Here is an 18,438-nt window from a genome sequence, read left to right on the forward strand (position 1 = left end):
AGTTTGAAATAACTGAAAATTCTTTACATCTTTTATGAATTAAATAGCAAAAGTACTTGTGATTAAAAATACACATCAATTTTTAACAGATTTGCAAAAGGTTTGAGTGCTTTTCTCCTTTCAATAATAAAGTTTCTATACTTCCTACTTTTAAGCAGGCTTGCCATTTAGTGTGAAGGCCCAAAGAAGTGGTTTTACTCAGCTCTATCAACACAAATGTACATTGTAGAGACTGAATATTTTTTTTCAGCAAAATGTTCCAGTTTGCCAACAGATAGAACAAAGTTTACCTTCCATCTGGCTTATTATCTCTGTTGGTGCAGTTGGCTTTCAGCTGATCAGCTAGATAAATATGGATCCATTTCTGCTTTAGTGAAATCAAATATGTCTTCATTCTTAATTCAGTGGACGCAAAATAATTGTTCTTTCCTCCTCTAGGTAAAAGAGCAAAAATACTAGGCAACCTATTTATAAGATTAAATAGGATTTTTTTTTATTTTATTTTTAAAGAAAAAAAACCACCAAAACAACAACAAACAATAGCAACAACAAGAAAACATTAAAACCACTGTTACTAATTCATCAGACAGAAGCCACAGTGTAAAAGCATTTGAGAAAAGTGACTTTGCTCTGGAGACTGACACCTCAGGGAAAATAAATAGCTTAGGAATAAAATGCATAGAACAGATGTATTTACTATTTCTTTTATGCAAAGCCATCACTAAATATTTAATTTTAAACAGTTCTCAGATTTCATTTACTTTTTGAAACAATAGGTTAAAATCTCTGATTTCAGTGATCTGGATCATTAGAATAATAATTATAACAAGATTTAGAGAGTAATAGACATTTCTCTGGTACCTAGCACAGACATACTATGCCTCTGGCTGCTCATAATTTTGCTTCTTAATAATAATGAACTCACAGTGATATTATTCATAGCAATCAGAATCAAAACTTTTTGGCAGAACTGATGGAGTGAATTTTCATCACATTACAGTTTTACCCTTGAGTTACTAATTGGTCAGTGTTGTGTTCATTTCTATTACTGTATTTTGCCTGTCTTACTAATACGTACTGACAGAAGAGAAAAGTGACTTCGCCAAAGGCTTGAAAGGACAGTTTAGAGTAGAGAGTGTGACTGCTGGGTGACATTCACAAACTCACTCTACAGAAATACTGTAAGGATGGCGTCTGTTTTTTAGATTCTGCCCCAAAAGTGACATCCAATTTAGGTATCTCATTGTTGGTGTTGCATTCTATTTGCTGCACAAAACTGTTGCAGAGATTCCTTTTGATCTTTTGAAAATACTAAAAATGAACTAAAAGTAACGTAACAGTGAATAAATGGCATTAAGTAGGACTGCACAGTAACTTACAGATAATTCAATTGTATTAAAATGAAACTCCTTGATTAAATTTTGTTAGTTTATTTGCTATTTTGTTTTCAAATAAGACTCCAAATCATAGCAGTGCTGGAATATCTCTTTTGGACCCTTGTGTTCAATACTGTGTGTTAATTGCTTTTGTTGTGTTTTTTTTAATTTTGAATTAAACATTGAATTTTATTTGTAAAGCATTGTCTAACCTTATATATTTTATTGCAATCAAATCAAATCAAATCTAAAGGCATCATACACTTGTCAATATTTTAAGAAAATTTTGAAATAACTATCTTTATTTGGACCACAGACCTATATTTAAACCTTTGTATATGGAACATGCATTTTAAGCACATCTATAATTATAGCTATAGACCAGTTTGTATTTTAACTGGCTAGTTACATACTTTTAAAACATCATAAACAAGGAGGATTAGCCACCTTAATTAAATTCTAGCTTAATAGATTTTCATTTTCTAATATAGTTCTCCAAGTGGTGAGAAAACTGGACACCATTTATATATTTCTTAGTTCAGCTGTCATAATCCTGTTTTCAAATAAGAATTCCCCTAACTTGGTAACGTTATATATTTAAATGAATATGTTTATCTTTTCTCAAGGAGTGGGAAGAACTTTGACTTTTTGATTTCTTTAAGTGAATGCTTTGGGAAATTACACATATCAAGAAAGTCTTAGAAATAATGTTAAAAATGTAAAAATAGTTTTAAAAAGCTGCTACTCAAAAATATAAATTAGAACTTGATATAATCAATAGCACATTATAATCAATTAAATAAAAAGTAATGAAAAACATCTGTCTCCTGAAATTGATCCATTCTCTGACCCAGTTTTTTCAGCAAACCCAGAAAAAGCTTTTCCCTTCTGACTCTTTTCTGTCACTTTCTCCTTCCCCTAGGCCCTTTCTTTCAAGCCCAACAAGAAATCCACTCTTTTGATATGTCTGTTTTATTAAACTTCCCAACTAAGGTGCCTCTCTAGTTGTTCTGGCTTATAAAATCAGATCACTTGTTTATACTGTGGCTCCGAATGGTGAAATCCACACTTAGTTTCTTTTTTTTTTTCTTTCAGCTTCAAGGCAATTGTATATCATAGACATACAATTTAGTAATTACTGTTAATCATTCAACAATTTAACCAAGGAAATAGCTCCCCTCCGACAGATGTAGGAAACTAATTTGTAGAATATCATAAAGCGTCAACAAAATTTTGTTATTGCATAGTGTCACTAGTGATCTGTACTATTCGGTAATATGCAAACAATTTGCTTGCATTACTCCATATTCCACACCTTATTATCTGAAGAGCAGACAGTGGTAAAGTTCACTTTAAAGAAAATACAATTGCATTTAATGTAACATACTCAAAAACAAAGCTGTGTAAATTTGAGCAAGCCACTTCTCAAAGAGAAGCCATGAGACTCCTTCACTGTCTTAAGGGCAATTATTTCACTTACACTAAGGACAAAATGCAATGTTTATAATATGAATAGCTGTTACCACAAAAAGGGATGGACAAACTCTAAGCTAGGCAGGCAGTATTTGAAAAGTCAACACAAGATAAATATTTAGCTCTAAGGATTACCTTGCTTTCACATAGTGCTTTTAAACTCCAGAATTTCAGTGTTTTATACAGTAACAATTTATAACGAAAAGATAGACAAAACTGTGATGTAGACAGTCCCTTTTGTTCACAGTCACATCTGTAATGAGCAGTATTTAGCCTACTACCTTTCAGACAATGCTCAGACTTGGACATGGTGGGAGAGCTGTCTTTTTTTTTTTTTTAATTAAGAAAATCATAGTTAATGATCTCAAGAATGTGTTTCCTTCATTAATAGAGTTTTGAATAGGCTGGTCATTTTGTGTGGTTCCACACTGTTCTATCACTTTCTACCCATGTAAAGAGTTGGTTCCCCTCCTGCTTATAAGCTCCCCTCAGGTACTAGAAGCCTCAACAACTTCTCCCCAGAGCCTTCTCTTCTCAAGGCTGAATAACCCAGCTCCCTCAGCCTATCTTCGTGGGAGAAGTGCTCCAGTCTTTGGGACTGAATGCAGATTAAATATCTGTCTCAATATCTTATCAAATGGAAAAGTTATAAATAGTGCCTCTCAGGTTAACGAATCAAGAGTAATTTTTGTCAGTATTCACAGTAATATTCAGCTTTTTGCTATGGTAGGTGACTTTATTTGACATTGTTAGGTTAAAAAGGGAGTAGGTTATATAATCTGACCATTAACAAATAGCTACAAATGAGATTACTTGCATCTTATATCACATTTCTCTCAAAGTTCAATGTAAAAACTGCCAAGGTCTCCAAAATCACACTTTTTATGCTTACAAAAGTGGAACATCCATAACAACTAAAAATGAAATCTCAGTATATTTCATGTATGCCAATATCATATACTTTAGTAGCATACTGTTGTTTAATATTTGCACATCAAAAAGGCAGTATTTTTTCTGTGAATGACAAAGATGTGGGGGAAGAGAAAAATCACACAAGGAGAGTTTCAAATCTCCAAGTGCTTTGTTGGTGGAGATTAATATATGTAGCCAGTTAATTCTCTAAGAGAATCTGTTAAGATTTAGATTCATTTCAACACACTCTACAAAAATCAAGACCCTAAATGTAGTTCTTTCCTGATTTTCATTTTTCATTTTAAGGTTACAAGCAAAACTAAAAAAAAGCAGTTAATAAACTATTCTGTGGAAATTATGTGATTTTTTTTTTCATTAATTTACTCTGGATGAAGTGTGGAGGGCATTGGTTTTGAATAAAACATATGATCTGGTGATTAATCAAATCCCTTTTCTGATGGAAGCAATAATCTATCTGTCTGGAACCTGAAGGGTATACAAGGACAAAAGTGAATGCAAAGAAGAAAGCATTATTCTGAAAGCATCTAAAATGGAGTTATTCAGGGAATAAAATATGAAGCTATTTTTGTCTTAAAATAAATAACTAAATATATATATAGCTATTTTTGTCTTAAAATAAATAACTAAATATATATATACATATATATATATATATGCACACACATATACATAAAGGCAATCATGGGAATAGATAACATTAGTTATACGTGACCACTATAGTAATTTACTGAATGTACTTTTCTATTATTTCAATTGGTTTACTGAAATAGTAAAACTTCCTAGTAAGCACAATATAACTTTCTTAGTTTTAATCAGTATGATATTTTGTTCTTGTCCATTGCGTAGTTTTGCTAACTATGTATACCACATTTGAACTAAAGAGTTATGACATTTTAAAGCTTGTACAATTCTAGGATAGATAAATTCCACAAATTCTACGGAATTCTAATGATATTTTGTCAACTAAGATCAGCTGCTGTGATTCTCAATACCATAAATGATAGACTACACGCAGAAAATTGTACAATGATATGGTGTACATATACATTCCAACATGCACAAATGTATTTAAAAAAAGGAAATGTAGGAAATGACAGGAGCAAAGACGCAAAGTGTTATACATTACTTTCCTTTTTCTTATTTATTTATTTTACTATCTTGGCCCTCATTTTATAGCAACCTTAGTAGCAGCCTGTTAAAATATCATGGAGTTTGCTTCCACTTAATGATCCATAAAGTTCACCTGTGTACATAAATCAGAATTACACTATGTTAATAACAGTGTAATTCTGTTGAGATCTATGAATACATGCTGACGTGTTGAGATTCTACACATATCTGGCTGACTAAGTTAAAGTAGCTACTTAATCATAGCTTAATTTAATGTCTTCTGTTACTAAGTAGAAGTATATAATACCATGAACATAAAATTCAGAAGCCAAGTAAACAAAAATTTAACCAAAAGAAATGTCAGCCCTAAATATAAAAGTCAGTTCTTCCTCTCGATTCTCCTGCTCTTACAGATTAGTTCTGCAGGCACCTACACAAGCGTGGCAGAGAAGATGTGGATGCATCTGACTATGCATGTTTCTGCTCTGCAAAGCTATGCAACTGAACTCTGTCCTTTAAGAAATCAAGACTGAATGGGTTTATCAGTTTTAACATCAGATAGCTTTTAAATGTCAGTCCAGTGAATGTTTATGGTTATTATAACTATAGGCAATTGAAAATATATTGTAAATATTAATAAAAATTACAGGTGAAAGACATTTTAGGCAATTTCTTCTTTTAAAAACAGAAGCCTTGAAAATTGTAAATTCACTTTTAAATGGAATTAGGTTACTTTTGAACAGAATTTTTGAAGCACTTGCCTTTCCCAATTTTGTAACAATTTTTTCAAGACTTGTAAGTGGCAACTCTGAAAAAAATGTGTGCATAATTCTTCAGGTTGTCATTATTATAAGATGCTAAATTCATGTACTATAATGAAGAAATATACTTCTCATAGTAAACCAGCTTTTCATAGTCAACAGCCTTCATCATAAACACATGACCTTGTCAAATACCAATTAACATTCACAAAGTAGGAGATGAGAGTCAGTTATTACAAATTTTAAAATAACAGTTACTTTAGAAGCTCACTGTAGTGAAGATCACCCTCCTAAATTACTTACAAAAGGTCCACTCATTTCTCCTAGTCAAAGTGAATCCTGACAGAGAATACTGCCAAAATGGGCAGTGTAAAACAAAATTACCTTCTGTTTGACATTGACTTTAAGAATGAAACATACAACACAAAATATTTTTCATTATTCCAGTAGTTATGAATTTATTTATTTATTTTTGTTCTGGCTAAAATACTATAGTATATTCCATATAACTCATGCACACTAAGAGCTCTAATTTCTCCTTAGGGTTTCTATCATCTAACCTTCTCAACTTTACTTTCACAATTATGACATTACAGAAGCCCTGGGAAAAAAAATAAATAGCAACTTTACAGTATCCCCTGACATTTACTTTTATTCTTTGTTATTCAGTTGCTTTCGCTTGTTTAGCTACTGTGACATTTAGTACAAGGAATATATCTTTTACATCTAGTTAGAAAGGTCTACCACATACTTAAGAGGATGATGACTACGTTCCGCTAATCCATATTTTAGAAGCTTTTTATACACATCTCCAAAAATATATCTTATGTTTCAGATTACAAAGATATCTGCTGCAACTCTGGACTTCTTTACAAGTTCCTTACCTAGCTGATGTTATAATTTGGCATAACGTTAAGTTTTCCCCAGATATCACTTTCATTTCTCAAATACTTAGGTAATATTTTTCAGTTTTCTAATGAACATTGAAATTTCCACAGCTCGAAAAATAAAAATTAAAATTAAAAAAAAAAAGGCAGGAAATTGCTAAAATTTTACGATACAAAAACCAAATTCTCTCAGATTATAAACTCTGTCATTTCAATATTTCAACTCAGAATTCCTATGAAAAATTGCTGGAATTTGCTCCTAGAATGTATGACTTTGCATGTGCATTGGACAAAATTACAGTTCTATAGTACGCATTGAGATTTAATATTATTCTCTCTTTTATCAGTGTCCATGCCTAAAATAATGTTCTGTGACTGGCACTTGATGGAAGGGCAGGTTGAGCAGTTGCCTCTTGAGTGCTTTTAGCAATTTCAGAGAAAACTGCATGTTCACAGAAATGTCTCTATATAACAAGGCAATCTAAGCATTTGCAAACTCTGCAAATCCTTACAGCTGTGTGCTTCACTAGAAAAACGTAAGTTTTGTCTTAGAATAGACGCAAAAAGTCTTATTAGGGAAAAGAGAAGCCTGAGTGTTTCCTGATTATTCTTACTATGTGCAGCAGAAACCAGTGTAGTTGTCACTTCCAAAAATGCTGTGGTGCTTAAAAATAAAAATAAACTGTTTGACTCTATAAAAAATCTTCCCTTTTAAAAACAGAAGAGATCAGTGCCAAAAACACATGATTTAAAAAGGAATAATAAGAGTTATTTCACATGAGTCCAGTGCTTTCAAATGATTTCCTTAACTTCCACAGTAAAATAATATATATAATACAACATATATTAAAAGTGAAAATTAAGTATAAAATAAAATATATAAAATAAAAAAAAATAAATCTGCTTGGATTCTTTCTCAAAATATCAATAAATAACCATGCACTGTTATGGCTAATGTTCTAAACTAACATTGCTTGAAATATATTAGGGAAATGAAAAGAAAATTAGAAAATTAAATAAATAAATTATGCTTTGAGAGTCTGCATTTAGTAATGTTAGTATATTCATTATGAAATTTAATTAAAAATATTTTACATAAAAAAGAGGCATACTGTCTCCCTGATTTGCCCAGAGAAACTGCAGGTGCCCCATCCCTGGAAGCATTCATGGTCAGGCTGGATGGGGACCTGGGCAGCCTGATCAAGTGGGTGGCAGCCCTGTCCAGGGCACGAGAGTTGAAACTAGATGATCTTTAAGATTCACTTTCAATCTAAGATATTCTATAATTCTATGATTTCGGAGACTCAGTCTTTAAACTCTGCTTCTGTTCTGTCTCTTAGGTAGTATTTCAGAACTGTGTTCTTTTATAAGAGTGATATGGTTCACTTGTGAACAGCTCATGTTTTCCTCTAGATTTGAGTATTGTTTTGATTACTTTAATTCCAGAATCACGTCAAGCAGCTTATATGTGATGGGAAGTGGCTGAAGGAAGCATGAATTTACTGGTCTAATTATTGAGTGATATCTGTTGTATTCCCAAGCATTTTTTATCATGAAATCTTGCCCTTTTTCCTTCAATCTGACATTAACACAAGCAGAACACATTATCAAATGCAAGGTATAGACTGGAGCTAAAAATACATTAAAATAACATAGACAAAGAGGGAAAATCCTGCAAACAGCTTAAGGAATTTTTTTATGTTCTTAAAAATGACTGTAAGATAGTGTTACAGAATGTATGAATTCTTAACCTGAAATCACAGCAAGAAGGAAATATTTTTTACTGGGTGGTTTTTTTTCCCCTAGAAAAATGTGATCAGTTTTCAACCTGAAAGCAGAAGAGAATATTTCCTCCTCTCTTTCATACACTGACAAATTTATATTTTTCTACAAACTTTATCATGACATTTCTGGTTAGTCTTCATGTCTGCCTACGACATTAGTTTATATAATGCATTTTTTTTAATATGTCTGTTATTATCAGGGATAAACTCAATGAGGAAGAAGCTGCCTGAAACTGAAGAGCTTTCTTCAAGCACAGTGGTCTGCTCTATGGTACTGTTATCACTACGAGCATTTTTCCCCATTTTTCCTGTACTGTATCTGTCCCGGGAAAAATAAACAACAATTTCTTATCCATCTATTCCTCTCTCCACCACTCCAGCTCACTTCTCTTCCCCACTATCTTTCTTTTCAGTTATAACACCACAATGCTGTCTGTCACTCGAATACCTAGACTGCTTTCTGCATAACATTTTTAAGGTATGGCCTTCCATTTCAATTTAAACGGGCAATACTCCCTTTCAAATGTTCAACATTTTTCATCTCAATTACAGAAATATCATTTTCCCTGGCCTTTTGGAAAATAAAATGTTGTCCCTCTCACATACTACAGAGATCATTTTAATGTTTTGGTACTTTGATCATTTCAACTGACTTTGCTTCCTTTCACTAGCTACCTTTCTATGGTTTGTAGAATCTGTCACCATTCATTTGATATTGAGGTACTGCTTTTTTTCCCTGATTGTATGATATATTTTCCTCATTATGAATTTTAATTTTACCAAATCACCTTTTCAAGCTTTCTACCTTGCTATCTTTCCACTTTAATTATTTTCAGGTTTTGAAAGAAAAAAAAAAGAAATCCAAAAAACCACCTCATTATTCTCCCTTAATCTTTCCTTTGTCAGTTTCTGATTGATTAGAGTACTTTCTATCCTACTGCTGAAAACCTATAAAATGTTTAATTGACATTCATATTTATCTATTAATATAAATGCATATCTTAATCTATACCTACAGAAATAGTCTATACCCTTCTTTGCTGTTGTTTACAGCAGCCAGCACAACACCTTCCTCGTGACCGTGGCCTATAGGTGCTATAATAGCCAGAAGAAACACTTCAAAACTGTCGTTGCTTCAGAAGGTTCTTGATTACTGTCATATCTAGATTCAGTGAAGAGTGAACAATGTATATTATTCCATTTAATTGTTTGCATCAATGATGCCCATTTCTGTAACAGAATCAAGAGACACTGGAAGGACATTGCAACTCTTTGAGGCAAATAATAAGTTATCAGTCCAGTTCACGATATGACAACTTGTCCAGTACAATGATGAGTGCTTATTTTAGTTGAGATGGGTTTCCAGACTGTTACTTGAATAATAAATAAATAAATACATTTGGAGGAGAAAAATTAAATCCAGACTTCCTGGAGAAGTCTCAAAAGATCATTAAGTATAAAAGCTCAATTTCAGCGAAATATCTTTCATTAACGAATACCACCTAGGTGGGCAAAATGACAGGATATATGATCTAGTGTCTGAATTGTTCAGAAAATTACTTTTCAGCTGACTGAAAAAGAGATAAGAAAGTGGCACAGATGTAACGTAAATAAATAAATGGTAGCAGTAGTTCATGAGTTTTATTTTTTTGGTTTGTGTCAGCAGCTTTTGTTCATTTGTTTCATTTCCCTAGTTGCCTTTCATAAATTTATATATGTGGTTTATTTTGCATGTTAGAAACAAATTCATTATTTACATTTATGGGTTTGGGGGTAATTCTGGGGTTCAATGCATTTTGTTAACAACCTGACATTCCTCCTCAAGATTGTGGTGAACCTATTATCTAGTCATCAAGATACTTTAAAAAAATAATAATAATATTAATAAAGCTTTCTTCATTCAACACATGTACCAGTACACCCAAGGCCTGTTTGGTTGCTAGTATAATGGTGACTAGCGGTAAGAGCACTCTAGTGTTTAGCAACGTAATGAAGGAACATACAAAACATTTCTTACAATGTTATCAAGTAAATAATTATTTTTCAAGAATAGGAAAAGTGTCCCATTTCCAGAAATTTCACTGCAGAAAATGCCACCCAAGTAACCTTTGCTTTAAACATCTGGAACCTTTTAATCGGGTGATTCCATGGCTATGCTTTCTTCATTGTATTAAAAGCTGCTGTACAATTAATGATGTCCAGAAAAAATGTTTTGAAATCTTGCTATATTTTAGGAGATTACTAAACAGACATATGAAGTAAATCCAAATACTTCCACATTTCATCAGCTGTGAAATTTCAAATGAAATCCATAAAGTAGATGACAGAAATTATCTACACATCACCTACCTATTGTAGAAATTACAAAACTATGTGAAATTGTAGCTGTGATCAGGCTTGGGGTTATGCCTGTCATGGATACAAGAAAATGTTTTTATGCTTTTTGATGATGAGATCATTACTTGGATGTTTCCGTTAAAACAAAAAATAAATAGTATAAGAGTTCTGTGATTAGGATCTACACTTAACACCCCATCAAGATGACAAAGAGCATTTCATGCCTCTCTGTTAGTACTTCCAAGATGTATCGTGGTGACATCATTGCATATTGTATCCACATCTGGAAGATTTTATTCACAAGTAAGCCCTCGAGGAGAACCCAAGATTCACCTCAGTCAAATATAAAATGTACATTATACGTGTTATATATGAAATTCAATACACATAACTTAAGGTCACTAGAGTTTTAAGAACATGTTATTTTCTTTCAGAGAAATCCCATAAATTAAAAAAAGCCTTTTGTTTTGTTACTCTTTCCTGATTAAATACACTAACAATTATATTCTACTGCACAGAAGTGAATTAAATTTCAAATTAAGAATAAAGGTGAACTCAAATATACCTACAGTATCAGTAAAAATGCACTCTAAATAAAGAGCAACAAGTAGAATATAAATTTAAGCTTAAGGGGATGGAAATTTAAAAGAGAAAATGGTGGTACTTGAAAAAAGGTTGGGTTTCTTCAGATATTGCAGGTAGGCTACCTTTATGTTCTATTGGATGGATAAACCTCTAATCATATGGCTCCGTGAGACTGTTGAGCTCTCAGAAGGACTAGCATCTTCTGGATATGAAATACACTGTAAGAAGAAGTGCGATAATAAATAATTCTGTTAGTTACTTAGAACTTTTATGCACAAGTTATATCACCTTAACAAAAATAAGATGTCTCCCTTATTTATTCTAAGATATGCCAAGTGCATATAAAATAAAATATAAAGGATGTTGAATGACAAGTTACTTTGATAGACTTTTTTTACCTATCTTCTGCTTTTTCTGTTTCATTTTTAACTTGTAATCAGAGAGAAAAGAATTTAAACTTAAAAAGTTAAAATAAAACTCTGCTTCTTCAGCTCTGAAGTTCTAAGCAATCTAGTTATGCTACTAATTCTCCTTTTTACCAGTTAGCAATATATTTTTTCCTATTTTCTGGCTGCTTTGTTGACACAATAAAACAGTTAAGCAAGCAACACGTCTATCATTCTATAAATATGACTTACCACCCATAACATACTAAGAGTCACATGATACTGAAAAAAATAGATAAGCTTTGTTAATTATATAACATTCATTGTTTTCATATAAAATTCTAGTTTAAATATGATTTTCTGCTAGGACAACTGCACTAATTCTGATGCATATTGGTTACCCCTCTGAGTTGAAAATAATAAAATGCAATCCAAAAATGCTTGATTAGTGCACACTATTTTTTTCCCTCACTGCCAGGATGTACAGAAAAGATGACTGGTTTAAGAACTTGGTTGCATTTAGCAAATGATACTTGATCGCTAAGCCCCAGGACAGCTGCAAAAAGAATACATCAAAGAATATTCACTGAAGGAGCTGCTATATTATGTCACTTCATGGAGTTACTGGAATGGCTCTAATTTTAGCTACAGCTGCCTCAGATGTCTCTAATTGTGTCAAAGGTATTTAGAGGAAAGATAGTTGAGTACCAGCTATTATGCAGTGCTAGTCAGTTACAAATGATTTCCTTTTTGGGAACTTCCCTTCCAGCTGAAGTGAGAGCAGAGAGAAGGTGCCAATAAGATGTTAATCTTTTGTTGTCTAAAATAGCTATGCATTTGTGTAAGCATTTCCCAGACTTCACTTAAAAAGACGAGACAGCCATTATGACTTTAGGCAACTCATTTACTTCACTTTGAGTAGTCTTAATTTAACCATTTACGATAAATCGGAAAGCATAAGTATTATTTTTGGATTGTGGGCAACACCGCATTATTGGCAATCATTTAAATATACAGGTAGGAATTCAGTGTCTGTGTACTGTTGTTGCTGTTGTTCATAAACCAACAAGCTCTTATGGTTCATGTCATCAGCAGAAAACCAAGGCTGAATTACAGCCTTGCATTCAATCTCTGTGTTCTGTACAGAAATTGCTTTTTTTTTTTTTTTTTTTCAGAAAGTGCAATTTAGAGACATGGGATCTAGAGACCTATAAAGCCTATCCTTTCTGTCAGTACCAAATATCAAAGTCATGAACACTCAAAAGAAAAACAAGACATAAAAACAGTTCAAAGTATATCTAGAGCTTTGCAGATCGCAGAATGCTTTCATTAATTTTCCAAAAACTTTGTGAAGGCAACATTCCTCAGGATCCCTCCAGAGACATTCTCTAAAATTAATCAGATACTGGATCACATCAAAGAAGGAGTGCAGGAGTAGAGGAAAGAAAAACAAAGATGAGTAAAGGAGGATTTCTCTCAACTCACATGTTAATGATTTGTGGAAGGAGTAGCAAATATCTGATAGATTGTGCATTTTTAAAGACAGTTCAACAATTGACTTTATGAACTCATATAAGAAACTACTCTTCCAGTAAGGCAGCACTTCAAATTAATTTCAAGAAAGCTGTCCAGAAGTTGCACTACAGAGTTAGAACAGATTTTCTGGTTTTATTTCTTTCTCTGCTACTGATTACTCAACTAGTTAAAAGTTACTTGATCATAATAAAGCAACTGACATTCCTTCATGTTGGTAATATGCTTATGTTCATATGTTCTCACACTGCTGCAATATTGGGCACATTTCCAAAACTAAGCATCTCAGAAAAATTACAAGGAACAGGTGGATACTGTATTTTGAATAAATGCTACATATATGCAACTAGGATAGAACTGGAAAAAAAACACACCCTCCCATTTTGCAATATACATTTTGACGAACTACCTTGCAAGAAATTTAGTTTTCACTTTCTTTCTTGGGTGGGCGGGGGGGGGTGGTGAGAAGAGAGAGAATTAGAATAAGCTTGATTAGTGCACACTATGTGAAAACACTAAATTGAATGTTTTCAGTGAATCAGTTTTTGGACAACACCTGTTGAATTCAAGAAGGTAACACAACGGAAATTTCATGTGAAAAGAGGGAGGCCCCAGATGCCAATGGTTTGAAACCTGCAGAACAGTGAGTTGCATGACAAATTTGTACTCAGCTGGGTACCATATCCCCTTAGGTAGAAGGCAGAGCAATTATTTGCAATTGAAGTTGAATGTGGAAGAGGAGTTTTAAAATGTGCCAAGAGGGGTGGATACTGTTGCAGGGAAAAACAGATAGTGAAGAGAGGAGGACTCACTTCGCTCTCGAAAGGCTGCAAGCATTCTTTAGACTTAAAAACTACAAATCCAAGCATAAAAGAGTTAAGCAGCTATAGCAGCTTTAGGTTGTTTTAGAATTTAAGAGGTTGCTACCCAGACAACGCAGCTGCACTTAAATTAGACTATAGCACATACTGTATTTCTGTACCTGAAAGCAAGGATTTTTGAAAAAGATAAATCCATACATGCTAAGAAGCTGAATTCTGTTAATGGCATACTCCCTTCATACAGCTGCACTCAGACAGAAATAGCAGAAAAATGCTCTACTTCTACCTACATCTCATCCCAAGGGCAGGAAAAAGAGAGAAAAAAAACAACAACAAAAAAAACCCACCACAGGACTACTTTGCAAACACATCAAGCACAATAACTGTAATTGTGTTGAGAAGCTACATAAGATCCACACATAACTATTTAGAGAGTAGCCATCTGAGGTACGTTGCAGAACACATTTACAGAGCCGCAGATCTACAGAAATACATGAAGATGCGTGAGATACATGAAATATACAAAGGACAGCTATATCTTCCAATGTGGCTTACACTGGTCTGCTCCCAGAACAGAATACCTTTTTACTAGATCACTTCTGTACTTTTGTTGGTAAGATCATAAGCAGTTTCAAATCTTAACTGCTGGCTTATGTGCTCTCCCTTGTTCTCAGCTGCACATTGTGGTGCTCTTCATTCTGTAAACTCTATCTCAGTAAAATGGAGCAGTTCCAGCAGTGTGGTGAGTGCTGGAACCAACACAAAGTGAACAGCTGAAAACACAAAGCTGGGGATGGGATGAAAGTTGGGACCTTTCAATTTTTAAATCTGTGTGAAGACTCTGGATGTTTTTAATAAAGCACTGAAGGTTCATATTTTGAGAAGTTGTTTTTTGTGTGTTTAAGAGGAACATAAATGATGCGTTATGGTATTTTGAAATCCATAGAGATCAAGTTCATGGAAACTACAAAATTAAGAGGATACATTACAACTACAACTATATGTGAATTAAGAGAAAGTAATTATGTGTTTATAAATACAGAATAATTTGTGATTGAGTTACACAACTTTCTGATGTACAGTTTCAAACTGAGGCTATATTTTTAAAGTACTCAAAAAAGTGACACTGTGCACAAAATAACTGCCAATATTCTCACAGAAGTAACAAATCTTTTTGAAAATTGGAACGAACATTATAAAAAGCCAAACAGCTTCTTAAAAGTTAAATAAAATGCTAACATTAATTGCTTTTGCTTTGTTTTCATTATAAAGAAAAAAAATGTTAACTGGCATGTAATGTTAACCACTGATGCTTAGTGTATTTTTTCCTGCAAATTCTATTTTAATAGAACAATGAAAAAGTTTATTTAAATTCCAAACATATGTCAGAACACAACTGGTTCAAATCTGACCTGTAATTCAAATCTGATGGCTACTCTACTCTGAAATTAATGCCTCCTACTTTATTATTTTGGCTCATGATGTCAGAATTGGATGTTGGTGGAATGGCAGTAGAGGTTGAGCCATCTCACCAACATTCTTTTCCTTTTTTTTTTTTCTCCACATGACAGGTAGCAGAAGAGGGGCAGTGTGACAAAATAGTGTCAGACACGGAAATGTGTATGAAGCAAAGGGGTGCCACTGAATTTTGCCACATGGGAGAAGAACAAACACCATTAGAACACTTTGACTTACATTTCAGAAATGATATAGCTCCTCATAGCTCAAGTCCTGACCTTAACAGTGGAAAATTTAACAAAGTTTCAGAGAAAGTTTCAGCCCCCAATTTCTTGCAACTGCTAGTAAGTAGCTTGGTAAACCTGGCATCCCTACAGCACTAACAGAATCGCCTATCAGTATAAACAATCTAAAAGCTGATTTATAAACTTAGTAGAGAGAAACATAACAATAAGAAGTCATCTCCATGCCAGTGAAATTGAAAATGTTAAATATTATTTAGAAATAACCCAAGAGAAGTGACATTCAAGATCTTTATGCTCTACTAAATTAAAACACTCCTGAGAACAGGAATTCACAGACACAAATGACCACAAAAACACTGCATTGATGAAGTTCTACTTTATAGATACCCAGGACAAGGTTTTATGCCAGATGATCATTATCTGGGACAGTTCTTAGATATTTTAAAATTGAGAGGAATTGAACTATAAAATTACCACTTGAATTCCAATTGTGGTAACTGGGCAATAAAGAATAGGAACAGTGGGATCGGGGCTATCTGATGTACCTCTTCCAGGTATGAATATCTAGATAAGGTGCAAACACAGTACCTTTAAATGTAAGATATATCTAGTTGCAAGTTACATCAAGGACAACATTATACTCAGACATTTAGCAGAGCTTCACATTCAAGATGCATGATTTCCAGAAGTTAAGCTGAGGTGTATATAATGCATATAATCAATGAAAGCTGCTTTATGGTTCGCTCTATTCATTTGGATACAAAACCCCTCAGATGCAAGACTTGATGCACATCAAAACAAAACCAGAACAAGTTCAACACTACCTACTACTAGAAAAACAGACTCTTGGAAATGTACGGCAGCAAAGGAAGACTCATTCATTAATTCACTTTAAGTTTTCTGAAGATAATGAGGCATAGTCAGAGCCAAGATATTTTAAGCTACAACTTTCTGTAACTACAACTCTCTGAAGACTGATGGAGTTCTGGTAACATAAAGCATAGTACTAGTTGGCCCTTCAATTCTAGACAGTCATATGAAAAAGAATCTCAGCAGTTCATGAAATAAAAATGAATACTTCTCAGGTTGAGTTGAATCATGAGAAGTTTATATTCAATAAAAAATTTTAAATGGCTTTATCATAGAGATTTTTCAGTGCTATGCATACACCATACCTTAAAAATTAAATTGGAATCCTAGTTGGTATATAATTTTAGGGAACAATCAGTTGCTATTCTCACTGTACTTTCTACAGTACTATTTTGATTTTGTAAGTATACAGGACACACTTTCCCCTTTAATGTCACCTTCTCTCTGCTTCATTTTTTCTTAGACATCACTTATATAACACGTTGGCACAGAAAAGATGCTTCACTGTGGTGCCATGTAAATGCCAGCTGTATTCCACATCCTGATGCCCCTTGAGACTTTGTTGATTTGCAAAGAACTGCTTCTCCTTGAGTCAAAATTATGAGAGAAAAGGAAGAAGGTTTGAAAAAACAATTTGACAGCTTTAGATTTGCATTCTGGGAATTTGCATATATCTTATTAAACTTATTTCACATAGATTTAGATTGTATACATTGACAGCTAATTTACAGGTTTAACACTTTAATTTTATAAATGCAAGCTTTCTTATAATTATTCCTCCCAAACTGACATCTGATATTCCTGATAGACAAAGACAAGCAGTTGCTTCAAGAAAACATCAATAGGAGAGTATTTTGTAGGGAAATGTAGTCCAGAAGGGTCTGGTCTATTTTTGGACCATTAGCAGCAAGTCCAGGTTTCAAATGTTAGATTTGATTAGAGTAGATCTTACTAAGTGTTCTAAATGAGATGTCTTGCACAAGCACCGAGCCCATAAAATGTCAAACTTTTCTCAGTTTCTTTGACAGAAGGCACAACTGACTGCTTTGTGATTTAGAAGCCAAGGTGGTAAGGTCTGAAATATATCTTAGATACACTGATAAAATTTAAAAATTAAAACATTGATTTCTACAGGTTTTTAGCATTTCTAGCATTGGACTATTTAGTGAATAAAAGCATAATGTACTTTAATATTAGACTAAATTCTATGAAAATATTTCAATTTTAGACTGCATCTGATTTTTTACTGCAAACACTTTTCTTTGTTAAAAGGCTGAAAGACATTTCAGTAACACTGAAAACTTACAGTTTCTACAGATTATTAAACATGCCTGCTGTATTCAGATATCTGTATTCTGTTTAGGTTTCCAAGAGAATCTGTAGGGTTTATATTATAAGTTACCAAGTGACAGGAGCTATGCAAGCAGCAATATTAGGATTTTCCATAAAATTCCACTGCAGCTTACTAATAAGGAACATATACCAGGACAGAAGGGCAGAATGCTTTGACAAAACAGATTTTCATAGTAAATTAACCAGAAGCAAGGTCACTAAATTATTTTTTCTCATATTGAAAGAATGGAAGAGAAAGAAAAAGTTATTGCTGCTACTAGTGATTTTATCTGCCATTGTTTTAACTAATTAGCATAAATACGCTTAGAGGTTTACCTAATTTATATTTAACATCAGTGATTTTTTCTACTAAAATTACAGTTCTATTTCTGTATTTTAGATTTGCACCACATTTTTCAAGGTCTCAACACTGATAAGAGAAGAAGAATAAAAAGGCAAGCTGCTGAACAGGTAGAAACCTCTTTGATGATGTTTACAGAAACACAATCATTTGAGATGAGACAGATTATAGGGTTTTAACAGCATT

The sequence above is a fragment of the Cyrtonyx montezumae genome, unplaced genomic scaffold (genome assembly GCF_038088225.1).
Source record: "Cyrtonyx montezumae isolate F1298 unplaced genomic scaffold, pur_monq_1.0 scaffold_1, whole genome shotgun sequence".
In the NCBI taxonomy this organism is placed as follows: domain Eukaryota; kingdom Metazoa; phylum Chordata; class Aves; order Galliformes; family Odontophoridae; genus Cyrtonyx; species Cyrtonyx montezumae.